The 18,296-nt window shown below is 41.9% G+C and overlaps 1 non-coding gene across 1 annotated transcript; it reads right to left on the bottom strand.

Annotated features, from left to right (window-relative positions):
* Positions 1 to 11,343: 11,343 nt before the first annotated feature.
* LOC128247704 (U6 spliceosomal RNA) lies at positions 11,344 to 11,447 on the bottom strand. Its single transcript, XR_008264072.1, has one exon. It is a non-coding gene; the product is annotated as a U6 spliceosomal RNA (small nuclear RNA).
* Between the last annotated feature and the right edge of the window lie 6,849 nt (positions 11,448 to 18,296).

The raw sequence follows: 18,296 nt of genomic DNA, 5'->3' as shown, positions 1-18,296 counted from the left end.
TTCTTAGAGTTTCCGTCTACTAAATCCACTCAGGAGGCTGTGGTCGGCTCGATGTTATAGTAGAAGACACCTGCAGTAGAACTAAACCTGGAACCATATGGTTGGGAAGCAAGGTACTTACCACATAGCCAATATATATATATATATATATATATATATATATATATATATATATATATGTTTGGTTCAAATGTACACACACACATACACACATGTAAACGTATAAATACAGGGTGAGGCAGAGAGGACAGGCATTTTTGAAATGGCTATTACTCAGCCCAGGGGAAGGGACATATGTCCGAGAGGTACAATTCGGTCCGTGGTGTCTTAGCATTTCGTTTTCTTTTCAGATGAAGTCATGTGTTTGCCTACGACAGTTACGTCAAGAATAACGAGTCTGATGTGAATTTCGGTGCCACTTCAACATTCATCAAAATAAGGTTGTTCTTATCCGTAACACAATTTTGTGTTGGATGAATGCACTTCGTACATGAGGTACACTTATAAACAGGAGACTGGTGGGGGCGCCACGAACGGTACGGATCCTGGAAATGTGGAACGCGTTAGACAAACTTCGATATGCAGTCCGAATCGTTCTGTTCGGAGGCATTCCACTGAACTTGACATCGGTAATCGATCGCTAGGTTGTATTTTGCATGAAGACCTGCATTTCCACCGGTACAAATTGGTGGCAACAGTTGAAATCATGGGATTATGCACAGCGGTTTAACTGCATGTCAGATGGAAGCTGTTTTTCAGGCAAATGACAACCTCATTTTGTTAATGAGTGTTGAAGCTCATTTTCATCTCAATGGCATGGTAAATCAACAGAACTGTCGTTATTGGGCTCCTGAAAATACGAGATAACTGCACGGAAGACCACGGCATAGCCCAAAAGTGCCGGTCTGATATGCTGTTGGAAAAGTTGCCGTCATTGGTCCCAAATCTTTTGAAGAAAGTAATGGAAATGCCGTTACTGTGAACTCCGAGCGTTACATCGAGATGATTAACAACTTGTTTGTGTCTGAATTACGACGAAAACGTATGCCTGTTCGACGTGTGTGGCTTTAGCAGGAAGGGGCGACGGCCCACACAGCCAGAGCATCAATAGGCGTTCTTTGCTCTCTCTTCGGTGACCGCCTTATTTCCAGGTTGCTGACATTCCTTGCCACACCCCCTGGTCCCCTGATTTGTCTATGTTTGATTATTTCTTGTGGGGAAATCCCAAGGCACGTGAGTATGCACATAAGCCCCGTAAATTGGACATCTTCATAAAGGGAGCTATTCCCGTGGAAGTCGCCCAAATCGATAGAGCCATGCTGGAGAGAATGGAGGCCAACTTCCAAGAACGCTTTCAGAAAGGCATCAATGAAAACGGACACCACATGATGGATGTTGTTTTCCTCACTTGGTTTTGACATGTGTTAATTCAATACAAAAGCATCGATGTCAATAAAATTTGTTTGCTACTAGAATTAAGGATTTTGTGAATTTTTCAAAAGCGTCCATCCTCTCTGCCCCACCCTGTACCTACATATATCCTTACATTAAAATCATTATAAAAATGTATTTTTTCTTTATGATAGTGTTTGTTTCGAATGGAGATTAAGCTGCTATTTCGAGAAGCTCAAGCAACTAGATTGGTCTGCTATCTACACGGCCACTTTGCAGCCCTTCGGATCAATATATTTATTATGTTTCACTCGGCAAGTCAACTTTCTCTCCTTATATCTGCTATCCTGTTTCCTCATCTCCCACTTTCACTATCGTACCCTATTTCTTATTCACTTTAATCCCTCTCTCACTTTTACTTCCTCTCTTACATTCCCTCTCTCTCTATCTCTCGCTCTCTTTCTCTTACCCTTCTCTTTCTCCACCTCTGTCTCCCTCTTACTGCTAGCACTCTCCTTCCTATCTCTTGTTCTCTTTCTCCTTCACTTTCTCCATCTTTATATTCTTATATCCTTTCGTTTTTTCCCCTTCTATGACCATCTTTTGTTTTTCTCATTCCGTCTTTTTCCTTTTCTTCCTGTCCGTCTTCGCTTCCCTTTATTTACGTCTATCTATGATTGTAGCTTACCTTTTGTGTTCTCTCTCTCTCTCTCTCTCTCTCTCTCTCTCTCTCTATCTATCTCTCTCTCTCCTCCTCCTCCTCCTCCTTTCTTAGTTCCATCGTTGCTTCCTTTCACCCCCTTCTTTCTTTAATCACATTTTACTCTCTGTCTGCCTCCTTTCAATTGATAGTTAATCTTTCTTTCACATTTTTATTACATTCTCATTACTTTCGTACTTTCTCACAAGCTACGCAGTGCTTGTTCTCTTTATGTACTTTCCCCCATTTTCTTCATTGTTTTATTTTTGTGCTGTTGATTTTTTGTGTCTTTTGTCTCTCCTCGTCTAACATTTGTTTTAACTCAGTATTGTACAACTGGCACACGAAAGCTGACACATTGTCACTCTCACACACACACACAAGTCCCACAAACAATAACGCACACATAGACATACTGCTTACACACACACACACACACACATACACACACATATAAACAAATATATGTGTACCTGTTAGTATTCCTGTATATTTCTCTATACATAGACACACACACGTATATATACTTAGCTATATACTTACATAATGTATGCGTATATATGTGTGAACCTGTGCGACCATGTCTGTTTCATTTATGCAATGATCGATCGGCCATGTTAAGAAAACGCAGTCGTTCACTTTACAGCACAAGTCCGTCCGCCTAAGCTAATGTTTCTCTTCAAAGTCTATTGTACCAACCTAATTGGTTTATTTGTTGGTTATATTCTTATACTTTTATTAGTTTATTTCCCTAAACAATACCACTCTCATTCCATTTGGAGAAGGACTATGTGACTGAGTACTGCCAGTTGCTGTGTGTAGGACTCTATATCTGTCTTTATGTGTAAGTTGCCGTGTGATTGGGTTTGCAGGCATTTACGTATACATCACACATATGTGCATGTGTGATGTATACGTGCATAATATTCTATATGCGTGTATATATGTGTGTAACTGCATCTGTGAGCGGATAAGTGTATATTTTTGTAACTGTGTATGCATAAAGATAGATAGATAGATAGATAGATAGATAGATAGATAAATAAATAGATAGATAGATAGATAGATAGATAGATACATTTCTTTTATTAGCCACACAGGGCTCAATGAAGATGGGACAAATACAATGTAGAGCTTTTCTTTTTGGGAGGGGGAAGGAAGGGAAAAAAAAAAAAAAAAAAATTGGTGGTGTCGATCAAAAGGGATCGTAGGAAGGGAAAAAGGGACAGTTCGATCAAAAGGGATCGAAAAAAAAGAAAAGGAAAGGCCGATCAATAGGGATCGTGTATCACACAGTAATGTTCTCGTGTAAAAAGAGGGGAGGACAGTTTAGGTTTAGCCGTGGAAGGAAAAGCCCACGGAAAAGACCACGGTAACCTTGGTCAATATTCTCATTGAAGAAACTATAACAGTAAGTGACTCTCTTTTGCCTTTTTGTTTTATTTTATTTTTTTCTTGTTCATAGGGTTATGCTCAAGATGGCTCCGTCGTTCACACGTGCCATCCTTGCTACATTCACCCATCTTTTTTTGAAGCATTCACTAGACAAGACTTCCCTTTCTACTCTCAACTTCCTCTTCAGGTGATACTTGAAGAAGTTGATGAGAGATTGCCCAAAGAGGAAAGTCTTTGTCTCTAGACCTTTCAGACGCGTCCACCATACACATTCTTTCGCCATAGCCACAAGTACGATGAAAATAGCTCTTCCTTCCCGTTTGAAGGAAGGAGGCGCGACAATATTCACGATAGACTCGGCTGATAGACCGACTCGTCCCACACGCGATAGCAGTTGTTCGACGTAAGCCCACAGCTCGGAAATGGTGGGACACTGTACGAGTGCGTGCAGAACGGTTTCGTCGCTCTGCCGGCATCTCGGACAGGTCGGCCCCGTGTTTCTCGAGCCATGCCTGTAGAGCTTATCCCGAACGGGTAGTGCTTCTCGATAGCACTGCCAGGCCAGGGATCTCTGGAAGTTGTCCATAGGTCCCGGCCCGAAGGTCGTCTTAAACAGGCGGGTCAGGTATTCCTCGTCGACGCCCAGGTTCGCCCCGAGATCGTCGTCGTACCTTCCCTCCACTAATCCACTATAGAATGCGTTAGTTGTGATGCAGTCGCTCAAGGTTGACCCGGGTTGTTGGAGTTGCCGAAGAGCAGCGCGACACTCGCGGTGCCATTCGCCCTTCCTCGGCCTCTTCTTGATCCATGACTGCAGTTCGGTCATGGAGACGAGCTGCGGGAAAGCGCGCCGCACAAACGGTGACCACACCTGTTCACCGCTGTCTACGTAGAGCCGGAGATGTCGCAGTCTCAGCGCGTGTCTGCGCATCATCAACCACGGCATGCCCAGTCCTCCTTTTAACGGGTGTTGGCAGCAAACGGATCGCCTAACCATCGGAACGCTTCCTTTCCACAAGAAGCGGAAGAGGATGCGCTCCAGTTTGGTGATGGTAGGGTCGGGACAAGGAACGACGGTCAGGCGGTAGTAGATGACGGACGCGATGTACGTGTTCGCCACCTCCGCCCGACCTTTCAGGGAAAGCTTCCTCTCGGCCCATTGCCGGGCTAGAGTGGCCACCCTTCTCGTTATCTCGTCCCAGTTCTTCTCCGTTTGGAGGTCTGGACCAAACCAGACCCCGAGCATCTCAACCGGACCGTCAGTCCAACGTCCCACGACGGAGGCGCTACTTGACGGCATGGGGTTGCTTCTCCAGGTGCCGAGCCGCAAGCCCACTGACTTATCCCGGTTGATTTTCGCTCCCGTTACCGCTTCGTAGTCTCTCAGTGTCTCGCCGAAAAGCTCGATGTGCTTTTGGCTAGACACTATGACGGTGACGTCGTCCGCGTATGCCGACACGCTCGTCCCGCATCCCAACTCTCGCGGGATGCCCCTCAGCGTCGCCAGCTTCCGCAGTAGTGGCTCGAGAGTCAACACGTACAGAAGCGACGAGAGGGGGCATCCCTGACGGACCGAACGTGCAATGTCGAAGGGTCTTGATAGATGCCCATTGACGCGAACTACCGAACGGATGCCTCTGTACAAGGCAGCCATCCAGCCGCGGAAAATGGGACCGAAGCCGGCTGCCATGAGGACAGCCTCCAAGTATTGATGGTCTACCCTATCGAAAGCTTTCGATTGATCTAAATTGATCAGGGCCCCACCTATGCCAGGTTCCTTAACTACCCTCTCTATGATGTAGCGCATCAGATGGAGGTTGTCATGGATGCTCCTGCCCGGCACCGCGCACGGTTGCGCCTTGCCGATCAGTTTCTCGATGACAAGCGCCAACCGCTTGGCCAACACCTTGGCCAAAATTTTCAAGTCTGCATTGAGCAGAGTGATGGGCCTAAAGTTATCTATGACGTCCCCCTTGTTTGGATCTTTCTTCAGCAGCGTTACGGCTCCTGGACTCACAAAACCGGGAATGCTCCCGTTTTGCTGCCAGTTGCAGTACACCGCCACCAAGACGTCTCCAAACAAGTCTGGCTTACAGTTGTAAAGCTCGTAGGGCAGACCATCCAAACCCGGAGATTTGTCCCTCGAGCATCCCGCCATCGCGTCCCTCACTTCCGCCGCCGTGATGGCACCTTCGCAGCACTCCGCCTCTCTTGCTGAGAGTCGTGGCAGGCTGTGCAGGTAGGCACTGAAGTCCACCCTGCGTTCTTGCTCGCCATTCGTCCCAAACAGTCGAGCAAAGTGCCGCTGAAAGGCCTCACACATTTTGCTTGGCTCGAGCAGTTCGCGCCCCTGTTCGTCCACCAGAGACCGAATGGTGGCTTTGTTGCCCTGTTGCGCCTCCGCCACCCGGGCCTCTCGTGCGGCTCCAACACCTTCGTTTCTTAGAGCACGCATCCTAGCCCTGACAACGCACCCTTCGTGTTTGGCGTTGAAGTGTTGGTCAAGGGCCAACCTCGCCGCCAAAACGTCGGATGCGATGCCACTTCTAATTGCCTCTTCTAGCTTCTTAACTAGTTCACCCTCTACTCTGTTTCTGTCTATGGCTAGTGCTTTGCTATACCTAACCGCTTCTGCTTTTATTGCTCTCTTGAGGGCAAACCACCTTTTGTTATTGATGATGGCTCCTGTCAAAGCCCTCTTTACTAACGTGCTAATCCGGTCTCTGAAAACTGGTCTCGACGGGAAAGACGCGTTTAGTTTCCAGTAACCGGAGCCCTGCCTATGTGTCTTATCTAAGTCTAGCGTACACGTCACAAGTTTGTGATCCGTGTAGCTGACTATGTGAAATTGTGGACACCCTATGCTATCTCTATCTACTCTCCTACACAGTATTCTATCTACATACGATCTCGACGACCCGATGCGGTTTGTCCATGTCCACATTGGCGCATTCGGGTAATCGAGTCGGTACCTGTCAGACAGTTGAAAGCGTCTGAGCAGGTCTTTGAGGCATTTGCATCCCCGTCTATTCCTATCTCTGCCCACATAGTCTAGATGCGTGTCCAAGGTAGCATTCCAATCCCCCACTAAAAGTAAAGGACGAGACGTTCCTAGGAATACTTCTAGACGTCGAAAGAAATCCGGCCTACCTGTTAAAGGTGGTGCGTATACTGATATGAGTCGAAAAGCACACCCATCGCTGCCATCGACATCCAGAACAACCAATCTACCCTCCGGGTCTATGAATACTGTCTTTACTTCGAGATCCAGACTCTTGCGAAAGAGTACCGCCGTGCCACTACCGCCCATTCTCGGCAGACAGGGAGAAAAATAAATGTTAAACTGTCTGCCAAACATGGACGATAGGGCCCGCGGATCATGGAGTCTGGTCTCACTTATGGCTATGATTTCTAGTTTATGTGACTTTATGTCATTTAGGAGGTACCCTTGTTTCCAAGGGGACCCCAAGCCACGCGCATTTACACAACCAATCTTGAGCATCATTTTGATTTGAGTGTTAAAGTTTTATAAAGAGAGTCACTTACCGTTTGAGAGTTTTTGTGTCTCCTCCTTCGGGTTTTCTTCGAGGAGATCACTATATAGTTTTTTCGCCAGGTATTTTTGGCATTTGCCAACTGCCTTTGGAAAAATAGATTTTAGTGTGTGGTGCAGGGTTGGTGTTATGCGTAGTATTTTGATGTGTTCTGGCGGTGTTGTGTATGGGTGGTTGCTGGTTTTTATGTCTTCGTTTGTTATGTTTGTTTTTGTGTTGATGTATTCCATCAACTCTGATTTTTTTGTGTTGATGGCAGTGAGCATTGTGTGTGTGCTTGCTTTTGGGGTTTTGTTGCTTGAGTTGTAGTTGTGTGTGCTTGTGTTGGTGTCTGGAGTGTTTTCGGGAGTTGTGTATCTCCCTGCTTTGTTTGTGTTTGCTTTTCTTTTCTTGCTCCTCTTCCTCCTTCCTTTCTGGGCTATTTGCCATTCCTCATTACTTTCATCTTCCGACGAAGGTTCTGAGGAATCGGAAGGGGGTAGGGGCAAAATTGTGAGCGTCTGTGTGTGCTTGTGTGAGTGGTTGTGTTGCTGTTTTTGTTGGTGCTGATGGCTTGTTATTTGTGTGAGGTGTGTGTGATGTGGGGGAGGGGGAAACAGTCTTGGAATTTTCTTTCTTTTCCCCTGCTTCCTCACTTGTTGTTTTTGCAGATGCTGTTGTCTTCTCAGTTGCCAGTGTTGCTTGTGTTTCTCTTGTTTTGATTGTTGATGGTGGTGTTGGTAGTAGGGTTTTTTTTCCGGGTTTTGGTGGTTGCCCTTGTTGCTTTTTTTGGTTGGCGGCGGTTGGGCAACTGTCCTTGAGGTGTGCCTCGCTGCCGCATACATAACAACGTGGCCGCCTTCCTTCCACCACTACATATAACTTGTGGTCCTTTGCCAGTTGGATGTGTGTGGGGATCTTTTGGCACTCCTCTTCAGTGATGTGGAGGAGGACTTCGACTTTTTTTCCCCCTTCCCAGTTTTTCTCCTCTGCAGTAGCAATTTCTAATATATTTGCCTCCTCCATTTCGAGGCATATAGAACCTACTATCCACTGTGTTTCCACTTGTGAAGGGACATTCTTTACTGTCACCTTCGTCACTCTCTGTCCAAGATAACTCGGTATCATCACCAAGTCATCTGTGTGGAGAGAGAGTGTTGAAAATTCCTTCGCTAACTGTTCGCTCTTAAAGCGTACTAGGACCGTGGCAAATTTTCGTCCCCAAGTAACATGACTTTGAAAGGGCCATATCGGTTTGAGACAAATCTCAATTTTTTGGGTGGAGAAATTCTCCGGTCGCTTCGTTTTCTTGTTGATAAGTCTGTATGATATGTGCTTCTTGTTTGTATTTTCAATAATTGCTTTTGGTATGTGTATTTGTACAGTGTCACCTTCTTTCGTGAGAAGGGATTTTGTGTCATTGATTTGTTTTTGGGTGAATGTTAATATTGTTCTTTTTTCTTTCGTTGCATCGGCAAAATTTGTTTTTGTGATGCTGGCAGATATGTTGTTTGTGGCGTTTGTGGTGTTGTTTATCTTGTTCGTCTTGTAGTTGTTGATGGTGGTATTGACAGTGGTGTTGGTACTGCCAGGTTCAAAGGTGGTGGTAGTGGCGGCAGTTTGTCGAAGTAGTGGTGGTGTTGGTGTTGAAGGTCGGTGTCCTGTTGTTGTTGCTGTTGTTATTGTCACTGGTAGTAGCAGTGGTGAGGACAGTGGTCGTGTTAGCAAGGACATTTGTGTCGTTGTCGTTGTTGTTGCTGTTGTTGTTGTTGTCTTTGTCGTTGTTGTTGTTGTTGTCACTGGTGACGGTGGCAGGCAAGACTGCTGTAGCAGCAGAGTTTGTACACGTGATGGTGGTAGTGGTGGTGGTTGAGGCAGCAGCAGTTGACTCAGAATCATTGCTCTTCTTCATCACTTGTCTGCGTTCATGCGGAACGGCATTAAGTGTTTTCGCCTCTGGCATTAGGAGCGGGAAGTCGGCCTCGTTGAAAACCTTAGCCATATTCGTTTTAAAGAATATGGCTAGGAACGAGGAAGATATGTTTGAATTTTTGGAAATAAGGCTCTAAATAGAGCTATTTCCGATTTGAAAAATATATGTTCACGAAGTATTTTGTGTTATACACAACTTATACAAAATTTTAAAGCAAAATAGGTCTTTTAAGAGGTGAAAAATGCAACTTACATGGGAGCCGATGTGTCTACCGTCCGTCCATGATGATAGATAGATTAGATAGATAGATAGATAGATAGATAGATAGATAGATAGATAGATAGATAGATAGATAGATACGTAGGTAGGTAGGTAGGTAGGTAGGTAGGTAGGTAGGTAGGTAGGTACATACATACATATATAGGTTCATACAAAAATAAGAGGAATAACCAGCAAATGTGGATTCCTAAATGCTAGAAATAGATGCCGAATCATCTAACCACGAAAAAAATATGTTCTCAGTAGAAAATTTAGCGACACAACAGACTGTAAACGTGCAAGACAAATGAAAAAAATACTAAATTAAACAACGACTAACCTACGTAGCATGGTTTCACCTGTTAAAACTTACATAAGTAAATATGTGCAGGATCGTCAGCGTGAGTCTGTCCATTTGAGATGCAATACACAGAACTAGACACAAGCCATCCACCCGTAAGTGAATACGTGTAGAGTTCTGCGAATTACATCCAGTGTATCCTTTCAAAATGTCTTCAAATAGAAGGGTAGAGAGGTAGATAGACAAAGATAGAGAGAAACAGACAGACAGACAGATAGTCAGGCGGATAGATAGATAGATAGATAGATAGATAGATAGATAGATAGATAGATAGATAGATAGATAGATATATTAGATAGATAGATAGATAGATAGATACATTTCTTTTATTAGCCACACAGGGCTCAACGAAGATGGGACAAATACAATGTAGAGCTTTTCTTTTTGGGAGGGGGGAGGAAGGAAAAAAAAAAAAAAAAAAAAAAAAAAAAAATTGGTGGTGTCGATCAAAAGGGATCGTAGGAAGGGAAAAAAGGGGCAGTTCGATCAAAAGGGATCGAAAAAAAAGAAAAGGAAAGGCCGATCAATAGGGATCGTGTATCACACAGTAATGTTCTCGTGTAAAAAGAGGGGAGGACAGTTTAGGTTTAGCCGTGGAAGGAAAAGCCTACGGAAAAGACCACGGTAACCTTGGTCAATATTCTCATTGAAGAAACTATAACAGTAAGTGACTCTCTTTTGCCTTTTTGTTTTATTTTATTTTTTTTCTTGTTCATAGGGTTATGCTCAAGATGGCTCCGTCGTTCACACGTGCCATCCTTGCTACATTCACCCATCTTTTTTTGAAGCATTCACTAGACAAGACTTCCCTTTCTACTCTCAACTTCCTCTTCAGGTGATACTTGAAGAAGTTGATGAGAGATTGCCCAGAGAGGAAAGTCTTTGTCTCTAGACCTTTCAGACGCGTCCACCATACACATTCTTTCGCCATAGCCACAAGTACGATGAAAATAGCTCTTCCTTCCCGTTTAAAGGAAGGAGGCGCGACAATATTCACGATAGACTCGGCTGATAGACCGACTCGTCCCACGCGCGATAGCAGTTGTTCGACGTAAGCCCACAGCTCGGAAATGGTGGGACACTGTACGAGTGCGTGCAGAACGGTTTCGTCGCTCTGCCGGCATCTCGGACAGGTCGGCCCCGTGTTTCTCGAGCCATGCCTGTAGAGCTTATCCCGAACGGGTAGTGCTTCTCGATAGCACTGCAAGGCCAGGGATCTCTGGAAGTTGTCCATAGGTCCCGGCCCGAAGGTCGTCTTAAACAGGCGGGTCAGGTATTCCTCGTCGACGCCCAGGTTCGCCCCGAGATCGTCGTCGTACCTTCCCTCCACTAATCCACTATAGAATGCGTTAGTTGTGATGCAGTCGCTCAAGGTTGACCCGGGTTGTTGGAGTTGCCGAAGAGCAGCGCGACACTCGCGGTGCCATTCGCCCTTCCTCGGCCTCTTCTTGATCCATGACTGCAGTTCGGTCATGGAGACGAGCTGCGGGAAAGCGCGCCGCACAGATAGATAGATAGATAGATAGATAGATAGATAGATAGATACATTTCTTTTATTAGCCACACAGGGCTCAACGAAGATGGGACAAATACAATGTAGAGCTTTTCTTTTTGGGAAGGGGAAGGAAGGAAAAAAAAAAAAAAAAAAAAATTGGTGGTGTCGATCAAAAGGGATCGTAGGAAGGGAAAAAGGGGCAGTTCGATCAAAAGGGATCGAAAAAAAAAGAAAAGGAAAGGCCGATCAATAGGGATCGTGTATCACACAGTAAAGAAAAATATGGAACGCTTCACGAATTTGCGTGTCATCCTTGCGCAGGGGCCATGCTAATCTTCTCTGTATCGTTCCAATTTTAGAATATGTACCGCCGTAGCTAAGATAGATAGATAGATAGATATATTAGATAGATAGATAGATAGATAGATAGATAGATAGATAGATAGATAGATAGATAGACGTGAATGTATATATAAGTGCAAGCGTGCCTGCCGTTTCGCATCATATTCTCAGTTTAAACAGTGACGTTAGGTTTTTCACTTTGTAAAATGTTCCCGTGGAAATTGGTCACTTGTAATTCAGAAAATTTCTTCAGAGTTACCCACAGCGTGAGTATAGTTGAGAGATATCACCTTCAACTATACCAACAGAGCAAGTCTTTGAAACTAAATCAATGGCAAGTTGATTGATTTATTTGATTTGTGGAACGAACCCACAATCTTATGTAAGAAAATTGAAAAGAAAATCAATCAGAAGAATCAAATACAGATCAAAATCTGCTTTTATATCAAATTTCCTTAATTGTTTGTCTCCTTAACGGTGTGTTTTTCTTCTCCTTCCTTTGCATAAACACAAGTTTTAAGAATTAAGAATGAGAATGTTGGTGCTTACAGCACTTGTGTTAATGAAGTCAATCGTAAATGGAAACTTGATTATAACTTTACTTCCCTCAAAATTACGTTACGCCTTTTAGACTTTCTTGACCAAAAATGAGTTAATACTTGATGTATAAGCACAAAGCTAAAGATTCGTTCACAACTTCTAAATACATGATGATGAACAATTATTATTATTATTATTATTATTATTGTTATTATTATTATTATTACTATTATTATTATTATTATTATTATTATTATTATTATTATTATTATTATTATTATTATTATTATAGTTTTTATTATTATTATTGTTATTCTGAAAGACTCTCGGACAGTTCTTAATTACTAGTTATTCTTTACTTGAAAGCAGACAATAACAAATCACCAAAGGTTTCAAGTAGTGCCTTCTCCTGTAACTCAGAGACAATACTCTCCTTAGAATGCGAGCTGTACCCAACAATGCTGTCTTCTGGATCACCTCGAGCCTGACACCAGCTCCAATATTCTTAATATGTTTTTCAAAGCCCTTGGAAACTGCTCTTAATGCTCCAATTACCACCTGTATCACCATTACTTTCCTCATGCCCAATGACTTTCCTATCTCGTCCCTCAGTGGTTGGTATTTCTCAATCATTTCTGTTTCCTTACATTTCACTCTCGAATCGCCTGATATTGCAACATCTATTATCTTTACTTCTTTTTCATGGATGAGCACGATATCTGGTCGTCTCGCCTCTATGACTTGGTCGCAGTGTATGTTAAAATCCCAGAGTATTTTTTATTGTTCGTTTTCCGCTACTCCCTCTTGCTTGTGTTCGCACTATTGTTCGGCTCTCTGGAGGTTTGCTTTACCGCACAACAGCCAGTGGACATATCTGACCACATTGAAATCAATTTTAACTGATATATATAAGTTGATATTATATGTGACTATTACACGCACACATATATACACACACACGCACACACACACACGCACACACATATATATTCTCTTATTGGTTTCAGCCATGCAGCTGCGGTCATGCTGGAGCACCACCGTGGTCTCGCTGTTTTCCTCAGGCTCGAGGTTTTCACATCATATATATAAATATATATATATATATATATATATATATGTCCTACTGGCTTCGCATTTTGCTAATCATGAGTGGGAAATTGTTGGAAATATTGCAATTTTGAAGTATCTTAAGGGCTTTTATCCCATGTTGATTGCATTACAATTCACATGGACTAAAAACCCGTTAAGATACTACAAAACTACGATATTTTCACCAATTTCCCAGTCATGATTAGCAAAACCCGAAACCGGTAGACAAAATATTCTGTCTTATAAAAAATATGTAAATTTACCTTCTTTTGATATATTTTTTACTACAACTCCCCACGTGGGATTTGAACGAAACTCTTCAGCTTATCCATACACAGTTTAAGACGACAGTTGAAAAATTTTAAACGCCATATTGGCTTATAGTTTTCATCATCTACCCTGATTGTTGCCTGGATTATTCTACTTACGTTCATCACTGTTTTAAATTCCATGTTTATTCTGACTTAATCTGTATTTGGTTATAGAATATGTTGTGCTCCATATGTACTCATATTATATCTTCGCTAGTCCGTGCTTGTTACGTGATTCATTATAGTGCTGCTTGTTCTGTATCAATATTAGTTTTTTCTTACACATTTCTCATGTATAAGTTCCTTTTCAAATAAGTTTATTTGGTTTTGTATTTTTACAAATTTCTCTTCATGTGCTTATTAATTTTAAGATACTCATTCGTGCCTGAATCTCAAGATTGCTTTTCATACAGATACGGCACGCCGAGACCGTAACGCATTAATTTGGACGTAAAAAAACCCTTTTTCGTAGCCTTCAAGTGTTTGGCCAATTCTTTCGTATGTATTAACGTTATTCTGACATAAGGAAACAATGAGAATCCGTTTACGATACAGTTTCATTGCTTAAGTTATATTACTGAATAGGCTTCGTGTGTATTTATTGATTCCAAAGATTTAGGGGTTTCTGTTGCCATAATACAAAGATATGAATAAAATGTTTATACACTTTACAACTTTAATTGGAATCTTTAATACATTGTAAATGTTCTTAAAAAACAGAGTGGTGGTCTTTTTTGCAAAGGCGGAGTAAACAAACAAGATGAGAGAAATTAACAGAAAAATTAACACTTAACGTATGTCTCTGACTATGTGTTGAATGCCTTTGATAATCTTCTACAAATGTGTTGCCATTTGTAAGTTAATAACAGGATTTTTAAAAAGACTGTTTTTCTTTGAAGTTTGAAACATACTTAAAAAACAACCTCGAGTGAAGAGCGTTTCTTTTTAAGCTTATAAATGTTAATATTAACAGCAGATTTCGTGGTAATTTTATCAATTTCTATGTCCACCACAATATATCCACTTCCTTACAATTTTCGTCGTTTTTCTCTTTGTTACTTGTTTTGTCGGTAAATTCATTATGCTAATTTCTGTTTTTCTTCTGAAATACGAAGAATTTTTCTTTTAGTTTTGTATTTTTCTAATTATTATCATCACTCGCACCATCATCTTCATAATCATCATTATCGCCATCGAAATCATCATCATCGTAATTTTCTTCATAATTTCAAAGTTGTTATGTCAGAAGCAGCAGCGATGAACGAGATAATTGTGTAGTTACCTTCCATTACGCGGTGGTTACATTTCCCCTTAGTTCACCATGGAGTCAATTAAAATAGGAGTCAGACAACAGAAACACTTCTCTTACAAATTTGTAATTTGGAGGCCATTTCTAGTCGACCTCATTCGTGTTGTTTAACACTAGGTCAAACCTTTTCCACATGACTTGTGTTTAAAGTCATTTTCCCTGTGATCATCCTGTGTTTTCCAAAACATCGTACACACGAGCACGTTATTCCTAGAAGAGGTTTAACCGTTATTCCTAGCATGCCGGTTGACTGCATAGCAGGTCACATGGTCGGATATCAGCGTTTGTCTTCCCTTTGCTTTTGAAGACCTACAGGTAAATGCGAACTCAGGAACTCAAGACAATAATAATGTTAATTAACAGCGTATTCGGATTTTATATCAGTGTCTTATAACTCTTCAGGATAGATATTTGCAGCTACATGATGTCCGATAACAAGAGTTGTCATAGTGAGGTCAGTATGTGATCTCTTAGTATGGACATATTCAGCTGCGTTTCTACAATAATTAGCGTTTAAGTTCCTTTGTTGAATCTGTCCAGCTGCCGAACATCTATGTGCAAAAATATAATCGGTTGTATAGGACAACGAACGCAATAATTTTGCAAGTCATATTTATGTTTATGTTCCACTAACATTTCGCTCTCTTACTTATTACAATAAATTCACACGTCCATCATGAATTCGAATAAAACAAAAGGTGAGGTACCAGTAAACGGTACTCAACTTCAACCAGTTTACTTAGAAGGAATATCGGTAGAATTTGTTCTGTGAGAACTACCTTGTAACAACAGGATATATATATTCATGTATAGATTTTTCACGCTATCACTATCACTTAAAGTATAAAACATAGATATAAGTGCCAGATCTGGGGAAATAATGGTGCATATTAAGTATTCAGTGTTTATATATATATATATATATATATATATATATATATATATATATATATATATATATATAGAGAGAGAGAGAGAGAGAGAGAGAGAGAGAGAGACAGATTGTTTTCTGCACACTCTGATTATATGTATATATAAAGAGAGAGACAAGAGGGAGACAGATACGGACAGACAGACAGAGACAGATTGCTTTCTACACACTGATTTGTTCTTAGCATTAGCACAGGCATACATATATTCAACAACGAGTCTAGTCATTCTTGAAGTGGTCAGTTATAAACCGATGACATTATTATACAGATTAAAGAAGGCGGTGAGCTGACAGAATCGTTAACATGGCAGGCAAAGTGCTTTGCAGCATTTCATCCGTCCTTACATTCTGAGTTCAAATTCCACCGAGGTCGACTTTGCCTTTCATCGTTTCAAGGACGATAAATTAAGCACTAGTGAAGCACTGGGATTAATGCTGTAGCGTAGAATCGGGTGAAAGTTCTCTCTCCCATTTATCATATATACGTGCATTCGAACGTAGCAGGGAACAGCTAGCCTTTGGCTGCTATTTGGATCGTGTGTCCACTACTGCGATTGGTTGGTATTGGCGCAATTTGTCTCTTACTTTGTTGTGCCAAGCTGTTGTGTATAATCAGTTAGATGCTCTAAATGGGACCACGTGGAACAGCCTATTTACTAACTTGTTTTAACCTACTCCTCCTTATAAAAACGCAGCTTTTCCTTGCTCCGGGGTCTTTGGTTCCAGATCTTTTATGGTCTAACCACTGACCACAAAGACACAGCCTGTTCGAACGACAACACTACCACAAGAGCTACGTTGAGACTTACCAACTTCGTCCAACAGCATTACGGCAACTTCCGTCTTCGCCACCACCATCATGTCCTTCTTAACCTCGTCAACATTATCTCTATACGTACACTGCTCAGTAAACAACTCACCTATGTTCCAACAGTTCACTGTTTGTAAATTATTTCAATTCGGATCAACAGTGAATGTACAACCTGCATGAACTCCTGTATCACGTGTCCCAGGCAGCAGCATCACAGCTACGACTTCACGTACGGCATGTACTTGTAACCGACTCAGCCTCATTGTTCCGACTTCTTGATACAGTGCTTCAACTACTGTGTACGACTGACTACGAACAAGTATTATTATCTTTCTTGTGTCTAGGAACTTACTTCTCACTTCGATGGATTATGGCCACTTTTACTTCTTCTTATCGCCATCTTTAAATGTACCTAATACACGTCCATACATCTATGTCTACACACACATGCCTTTTGTTCTCATGACGGCCTGTCTATTATTCTGTATACATGACGCACACAGAGACACACATGATAACATATCAAAAAAATGTTCTCTTAATCATTCTTATGCAGTTGTGTCTATCTCCCTCTGGCATTTATTTGTTCTGTTCAATTTCTCTTTATTGCAATCGCTGTGTGATGTGGTACAAAAGAACCAGTCTCGTCACCTCACATCGCACTGTCCTTACAGTGTAATCGACTAGCCTCCTCACCCAAATTTCAGGCCTTGTGCTTTAGTAGAAAGGATTATTATTCAGATTAAAGGTGGCGAGCTGGCAGAGATGTTAGCAGGCCACGTGAAATGCTTACCGGCATTTCCCCTGTCCTAACATTCTGAGTTTATATTCCGCTGAGGTCGACTTTGCCTTTCATCCTTTCGCGTTCGATTAAATAAGTACCAGTTACACACTGAAGTCGATTACATCGACCCCCCCCCACCCGCGCAAATTTCAGACATTGTGCCTATAGTAGAAAGGACTATTATACAAAACTATCATGCTCATTTTCTTTACCATTGAAGAAAAGAAGAAAGAGATACGTAAAATAAATTTGTAAATTGTCACACTGTTATATATGATTATTATAATACTTGCTAAAAAGGGGGTGAGCTGGCAAAACCATTAGCGGCATTTCTTCTGGTTTTACGTTGAGCTCAAATTCTGCCGAAGCCCGCTTTGCTTTTCATTCTTTCGGACTCAAGGACATAATTACCAGTCAAATACTGGGATTGGTGCAATCAATCGACTAGCCCCCTCCTCCAAAATTTCGGGCATTGTACCAATTCCAGGAAAAATTATAATATATTCCAAATGTTTTTGTGTAAAGACTGGGTAGTGATTCAAATCTGTTGTCTCGTGTAACAGTATCACCTACAGCATGCATACGTTTCGCGGAGTCCGTTCCATTCAGCTTTTTGCATTCACATCCGTTTCCGTTGTGAGAATAAGTCAATATCTCTACGTGCTGCAACTCACGGATGCTTTTTTTTATCTCCTTTTTCTTCCTCTCCCAATTCCGGTGGCCCTGCTAAGATTATAGGGCTGTCTTTCGTCCTCTTTCTAATCCATAAAGAAAATTTACACTGTACTGCAATTTGTTAGAGCGATGTTAATTCGGTAAACAAAACTCCTTAATATCAGGATTCCAAACCAAAAGTTTGTTTCCATTAAACATGCAACCAATATTATACAGTCTGTAAGCTGGTGAGCTGACATGAATCATTAGCACGCTGGGCGTAATGCTTGCCGGTATTTTGTCTGTCTCCATGTTCTGAGTTCAAATTCCACCGAGGTCGACTTTGTCTTTTATCCTTGCGGCGTCAATAAATTAAGTACCAGTTTCGTCCTGGGGTCAATCTAATCGACTGGCCCCCTCCCCACAAATTTCGGGCCTTGCACCTAGAGTAGAAAAGG

The sequence above is a fragment of the Octopus bimaculoides genome, chromosome 4, assembly GCF_046866305.1.
Source record: "Octopus bimaculoides isolate indiv1 chromosome 4, ASM4686630v1, whole genome shotgun sequence".
Lineage (NCBI taxonomy): Eukaryota > Metazoa > Mollusca > Cephalopoda > Octopoda > Octopodidae > Octopus > Octopus bimaculoides.
This window is presented reverse-complemented; position numbering and strand designations above follow the sequence as displayed.